The sequence below is a fragment of the Aphelocoma coerulescens genome, chromosome 9, assembly GCF_041296385.1.
Source record: "Aphelocoma coerulescens isolate FSJ_1873_10779 chromosome 9, UR_Acoe_1.0, whole genome shotgun sequence".
Lineage (NCBI taxonomy): Eukaryota > Metazoa > Chordata > Aves > Passeriformes > Corvidae > Aphelocoma > Aphelocoma coerulescens.
This window is the reverse complement of record NC_091023.1, coordinates 17,815,031-17,821,884: the sequence shown is the minus strand read 5'-3', so window position 1 is coordinate 17,821,884 and position 6,854 is coordinate 17,815,031.

Below are 6,854 nucleotides of genomic sequence, written 5' to 3'. Positions count from 1 at the left end.
TATCAAACCCTTACAAGTGATGACTTCATCTCTAACTAGGCAAGAAATAGGAGAAAAATTCCCTGGGAAAAATAAAAAAAAGAAAAAAATCCTAACCTCCAACACCCTTCAACAGGTGGTGCCTCTCCTGTCTTTGCCCACTCCACATGTCATCTTGCCACTTCCTGAAGAGTCTTAATCTTAAGATCTGTGTGAAGCTGGTTGTGCTCAAGGGCTGGAACAGTGAATCCATTGGGGCTGTGCTCAGTCCCATTGATAGATGGCTTCCCTGTGACCAGGCAGGTCTCAGGAGTGGCATGAGGTGGAAAGAACTCATAATGTGCTGCCACTCCAAGACTCCAGCCACCAGCCCCTACCAGGTGGTACAAAGAAGCACATTTGTTTTTGAAGAGTCTGCTGAAAATTTGGCTGAAGAGCAGGAGACCCCCAGCTTTCCCTTTTGGAGACTGAGTTTCCAGACAGTCTTGCACAACAGTTTTGCTGTTCCTGAGCAGGGGCGCCAGTGTGGTGTGTGCAGCCTCCTTTATGGATTAGTCCATGTGGGTCAAGCAGCCAAACTGGGCTAGTGACATGGGTCTGGAAATTTATAGCACCAGCTTTACACCTATATATTTCATAAAGATTTGAAGAGGAATGATGGAGGAAGGCAAACAAACTCAGGTAATCTGATAAAATTAACTTTGCTCTTCCTCCACTCCTTTGGGAAGCTTGGGAGGGCTTCCAGTGTGGAAAACAATGCTGTTTCACCTCCTAGAGATTTTTCAGTAATTCTTCAGCTGCATACCTCCAGCTCCTGGAGAGACTGACCTCTGGCAGTGGAGAAATTTGCAGGTTGTAGGGAAAGAGTTGAAGTGATCTCAGGGCACTGGTGAGGGATGACAGCAGACTTACCTCTGGTGGGCTCAGCTGATTCCCTAGTCCCCTGGCCACAGCTCTTCCCATTGCTTTCTGGCCCTTTCAAGTGCTGTTTTCCTTCCTGATCATCATCTGTCATCACTTGGCTGCCCACAGGTTCCAGCCTCATGGCAGGTGTCTGCCTTACGCCATCGAAGAGCTGCCAGGCTCAAAGGTACACACCCTGCTGCTGATGGCTGCAGTGGTGTAACTCCTTTTAATTGCTGTGATTAACCCTCCACCCCATCTTTTTCTTTATTTTATAACTAGTGCCTCGGGTCTCTGAGTTAAGGTAGAACTGTCATCCATGTTAATATGGTTTAGAATGTTTTGAAATCAGGTTGCAGGTTTCTATTCCAGGGAAAGATGTGCAACTAGGTGTATTACTTTTTAAACCACAGTGATTCCTTAGGGTAAAAGTGAGTTCATATCACAGAACTGCAGAAGTGCTGCTTTGTTTCATATTTGCAGGATAGCAGGAGTGTGTGAATCCAGAAAGCCTAAAATAGTTAATTTTGATGGATATGAAAGAGCTGCCTAGCATTATATAGTGCTCAGCTCTGCTAAGTTACAGTTCAGGAAAGCACTGGCAAGTTGTCTGCCACCCAGATCCTCTGCTAATTTTTTTCTTGTGCTTTTCTTTCTCTTTCATGGTGGGGCTCTCCTGGGTAGAAATATTAGTGCCACAGCCATAAGCAGGCTATATGCCAAACTCCAGGGAAGCTCGTTACCCTGGCAAAAGGAGAAAGCAGGCACTGGAGACAAAGACAGCCTTGTGTAAAAGTTTGTAGATTCTGCATCCATCCAGAGATTAAAAGCATCAGTTGATTTTTTCACTTCTGTTCAAATAAGTTGTTTGGGAAACTGTTTTGTTTCAAAGACCCAGGCTAAACTGTCCGTGTGGATGCTTCATTGTACGACCCAGTGAATCAATGCTGTGTAGTGGCAGAACCTGACATCTATGGCATTGCATTTTCAAAAAACAGAAATTATCTGTTGCACCACTATATGCATTTGGGGAAACTATTTCTGTACTTTTGGGGAAGTCTAGAAACTCTTGGACAAACAGGAGGTGAAAGAACAGGAAATTTTTGCTGTCTCTCCAGTGGAAGATCTGGCAGGTGTCAAATGCAACAAAAAGGGAGATGGGTCAGAAGAGCCAGAGGGGGTTGCACTGCACATGCTGTGTTGATAATCTGAGCCTCATCATGGGACTTGTACTAAACATCTCTTTCTGTTCAAAAAGCAGTTGGATATATCTTCAGCAGGAAAATTACTTTAGGGTTGTTAAATAACAATACAGTGTTTGGCGTTTGTACTGTTCTTACGAACTTTTCTAAGGTATCTGCAATCGTGCTGTCAGAAACAGGACATGAGACTGGCTGAGTTTTCACCTGACACACCATGAGTTTGAGTTCTGTAACACTCAGAATTAAAATAGTGTCATATCAATCTTCCTCTTGAACATTTATTGTCATTATTATGTCACACTCATATCTTCCATTTGAATAACTTCATCTTACTTCAGACACTGCTCTGACCAAGTGCTTACTGAGACACAGCTTGGGAACCTAGAAAAAGATGCTCATCCAAGCAATTGTAATGTTGGAGTATGAGCCAAAATGCACTAAATGCTATTCACTTCCCTTTGATTAAAAGTTTTGCCTCTGGCACTTTTCAAAGCTTAATTCATTCATTTGCTAAATGCCTTCAGGTGAGAAAAATGCACTGTGAACAGGAGATCTGATTTTCTTCAGAACTAAAATGAAATTTCATGTTTAAAAAAGACAGGTAATATGCTAATTGAATTGGTGTTACACACACTTCCTTTAACATATTGTTAAGGAGCCATTTGTCATCATGTGTGAGATCTGCATTTAAGTCCATGCTGTAAGGGCAGCCTTGAACTGGGAACAGTGGGTAACCCAAGACAAGGAAATCCCTCCCCCTAAAATCCTTGTGCTGAAATGTTTACCATCCTCACTAGTGATTAAGGAGAGTTGAAGAGTAGAACATGCTTTGTGCATGTGACATTTTAAAATGATTCTAAACTCCTTGCAGAACTCTTAGAGGAAAAAAAGGGGTTTATGGGTCTGGCTGAACTTAAAAATGAAGACACAATGTGGAAAATAATTCATAGAATGAAGCATAGACAAGTCTGGGCACAAGAAAACACAGGAAAAATAGTCCTAAATTATCTGGGTCATTCTCCAGGATGCTCTGAGGAGCCATAAATCTGTATGAATTATCTGTTAAGGTGATTTCACAGAACTCATATTAGCTGGAGCAAATCACTGGCTTTATAGGCACATGGAAACATATCTTACAGAAATGCATAACAAATTGTGGGTTTCACTATAGATTTCTCCTGGCTTCAGAGACATCCACAGGAAATAAAGCAATCAAATTTAAAAACACAGCAGCTATGAATCCTATCTTTTAGACTGCATCAAAAGGATTTAAAAATTTTCTTTCTCCATGTACTGAGCGGAATAATAATTTAGATGAAATTTCCATTCAAAATAGCTTTTACAATTTCCCCGTCGGGGAAAGAGGGAAGTCTCAGTAGGAGCTGAGAGACTACAGTGCACTAAGTGAGAAATAGCTGGTAGGAAAGTATCATATATTAAACAAATTTCATCTCAGCAGCCCCTGCCCTGCTGAAGGTTCCAGAAAAGAAAAATTACAAGGAGTGAAGCAAAATGGTGGGAAGGAGAAAAACCTCTTTCCTGCTGCTGGAGTAAAAGGAGTTCAGCTTTTGTCCTGATAAGCACTGAGCACGGACAGGGAGCAGCAAAGAGTCAAGGGAGCATTCAGCAGCTCCCGTTTTAACTTCCTCAGCTGCAGTGTCACAGCTGTGCTGGGAAAAGGAGACCAGACCCCCTGAGCCAGCTCCTCTCCCCACGACTGAAAAGAGGCTGTGCTGGCTTCAGATAGCACCACAGCCAACACGACATCAGCAGGAAGTTATACAACTTGGATACTTAAAGTAGCTAGCAGATAAATGATAAAATAATCAAAAGATGCCATGTAAATAAGGGGTGTTGTATGTGGAGTAATGCTGTATCTGTAGCTTACTCTTGTGAAAACAAATGTCAGTGCCAGAGCCCATGGAAAAAAGCGTGGATTTAGGGGAACCTTCCAAGCCTGAGAGGGAACAAAAATGGAATGTTTGTGACTCAGCCAAAAGCCAGTTAAGAAAGCAGTATTTTCACCCTCAGGGAACAATTAAGTCAATTTGAAAACTTTTAGTTGATTGCTGCAAGCAGAGGCAGGCTAATGGGAAGATTTCCAAGTTCAAAAAAAGTTAGAGATAAAGTGGTATGATATTTAGCAGTACTGAACTTCTAAAGAAACTATGTTTGACTTATATATTAATATATTTTTGGATTATTAATCCAAATACAGATTTATTTAAGCCTCTCTCCTTAAAAAATACCAGCCTAAATCATGCTAACTGACCTACCTTTATTTTGTCATATTTGATGGTAACCCATACAGTCACTGGTACATTTCAGTGATGGTCTCACTCTTCCCCAGCCCATTATTCCTTAAGACCTATTGCTCTCTAGTGTGATCTTACAAGTAAGAAATTTTCTCCAGAATGAGGAAAAAGGAGACAGATGACTTCAGGCTTTCATGGAGTGGCCTGGATACTCAAACTGGTAGAGCAGGGGAAAACGACTGGCAACTTTGGCATTCAACAATGTGTGTGTTTTGTCTTCAGGGACACAATCCAGCACCTTAAGTCAGACAATCAGGGGTGTTTCATATATCATATTTTCTCTAATGCAAATGTTGCTAGTTTGCAAAAACCATGAACACCTTTAGAGATAAAGTCATATAATCTGGAAGAGGGGCCATATCATCCTGGGAGAGAAGAAATCAGATTACCCACAATTGAATGATTCTCTAATGAGGAAGATGGTTTCCAGGGAAAGAAATCAACATGCCACAGGGGATGTGCATGTCCTAGAAAAATACAGACAAGGGGTTTTTTTGTAGTCACACACCTCAGGTGTTTTGGATGTTTCCTAATGGTGCTTTAGCCATGTATTTCTAAATGCTTCTAATCAGTGTCCTGAAACTGAACCATCAACATGGTGTCAGCTATTGGAAAAATTAAGTAGTAGATCTTACAGCCAAAATATATCTTAGATACTTCAATATGTTGAGATCTTCTCAAGAAGGTTTTCACTTGTCAGGAGCTTGTATGTTTTGCACATTCTTTGGTAAAGAAGGAACACACAACTGCTACATTTTCTGGGGTCACCAAGGGCTCTGTCCTGCAGGATGGCATGGAAGGACAGTGGTGGTGGAATGGGACTCTATAAACTTGTCCTAAAACTATCACTGATATAAGAAAATCCCATGAAGTATTCTGAATTCAGCAGATCAGCAGATCTCTAAAAGAAACATCTGCCATTGAAAGACTTCCAGCTTGATCCTTTGCTATCATTCAAAACACTTTTTAACACTGCCTATGAGACAGGGTGTTTTTTCAGACATGAAGAGACAGAAACTTATAAGACACTTTTACTTTCTACTGCTCTTCACATTTATTTGGTTTGGAAAATCAGAGATTCTGCAAACTATTGTTGGCTGAAGTCATCTGGAGCTGATGACTGTATATGTTGTAATGTTGGCTGTATTTTAAACTCACCCCTCTCTTGCCTGAAGATTAAAGGCAACCCCAGCTCTGCAATATGATGAAGACAACCTGGTCTGGGTTCTCCACAGCCTCTTTTTGGCAGGAACAGAAACCACAGTGACCACTTTGCACTGGGCACTGCTCCATATTTTGACTTATTCCAGAAAAGATGGGAGACTAATGAGGTCACATGCAAAACTGCTTGGATTGTGCTTTCCCAGAGAACACACCAAGGTCAGCACAAAGGTAAACACTTCTAAAACTGCATCCAGTTGGAAATTCATACTCTCTGGGAGCTGACAAACACACCTGATTTATTGAGAAGCATGGGCTCACCCAGGCCCTTTAGCTTCATCTTGCTGCCTTGCACCTTGGCAAGAAGTACCCACTCTTCCTTTCTGTCAGAGTCAGGATGAAAGCAGAGGGAGCCGGGCACACAACAAGCCTGTGTAAGATAACTGGAGAGTACAATGTCTCTGCAACTGTGCTGTGAGCTCAACCAGTTCCCCAGGCCTCTCCCAGGGTGGTCCTGATGAAACAACAGTGTTGACAGATTGCACATTCACTGAGAGAGGGGAAACTCTCATCCTTAATATACAGCTGCAACATGGGATCAAAGGAATACCTTCCTTACAGGCCACCACTGTCCTTCACCAGTACAGCCTGTTCCAAGCAGTGGCAGACCCCCTGAATGTCCTGCAGATTCCCAATGCTGAAAATTCTCACTCAGAGAAAGGTTTTATTCCGGGGAGAAAACAGTACTGGCAACTCCTGGGCTCTTGAGAAGTATTTTGCAATGCTTCATTGTCTTCCACAATGTTTCTGAGGAATAACAAATTCATTAGATTTGTTTTCAGTTTTCCATAAAGTTCTCCCATTATTATGTCTCTCCATTCCTGAGCCATCCGTACACTTTATACCTGCAAAATCTTATTAGGGCATTAGCTGAGGATGTTTGAGTGCATTAGGAGGAAACAATCACCAGAGAGTGTAATGTAATTTCTGTACATGGTAGTTCTCTGTTTACTGTCACTAGAGTGGTTAACTGGGAATGCATATGTGACAGCAGCAGCCCAGGGCTCTGTGCTGCAGCTAAAATGATCAGTGAGTCTGCCAAAAGGGGTGGTCCTGCCCACTTTTGTCTTTGGCCATGTTCTCACTCAGCTCAGTGAGGCAGCAGCCAGCAGGTGAGTGTGTTCAGACTGCTGAGCCAGCAGAAAACTGTTACTGCAACTAAAACTGAAAGGCTTTCCACCAGATCAGCCAAATGAATCCAGGCACTTTAGAACTCTGTGTTGCTAGATCCAAA